The following is a 642-nucleotide window of genomic DNA, read 5'->3' on the forward strand; positions in this document are numbered from 1 at the left end:
GATGGCTACCAGGCGAAAGGGTCGCACCAAAGAGGCGGAGGGAATCTGGGGCGGAAAAGAAAGGGGTGGCGAACTTGCGATCTGGGGCGGCGGCGATGGCTACCAGGCGAAAGGGCAGCACCAAAGAGGTGGAGGGAATCTGGGGCGGAAAAGAACGGGGTGACGAACTTGCGATCTAGGGCGGCGACGATGGCTACTAGGCGAAAGGGCCGCACCAAAGAGACGGAGGAGAAGGCGCACATCCGGTGACTCACCGGCCATCGAAGACGGGAAGAGATGGCTCGAGCCTGGCGGCGCTGGGTTCTTTCAGGAGAGAGCAGAGGAGCACTTGAGATTCAAAATCCCTAGATAAGATGCAGGTCATCCCCGCCGGCGGGCATGTCGCGGATGCGGTGGCGCCGGACCTAGAGAAGAGGATCGAGGGGAGGTGGAGGGGGGCTCGAAGGGGACCAGGGAGGCGGCGGCGCTGGTTGACGGGCGCCGCGTCGCGAGGTTGAGATTGAGTGTATGATTGTACGATGTATTGCTCTCATGCATAGGCACGTATATATGATGTACAAAGGTGGGCCACGGACCTCAACTATACAAGGAACTAGGAGTCGGGCCCAATACACAATATGCACATAACACATATACTCAACA

Source organism: Triticum dicoccoides, chromosome 7A (genome assembly GCF_002162155.2).
Source record: "Triticum dicoccoides isolate Atlit2015 ecotype Zavitan chromosome 7A, WEW_v2.0, whole genome shotgun sequence".
NCBI classification, from domain to species: Eukaryota; Viridiplantae; Streptophyta; class Magnoliopsida; order Poales; family Poaceae; genus Triticum; species Triticum dicoccoides.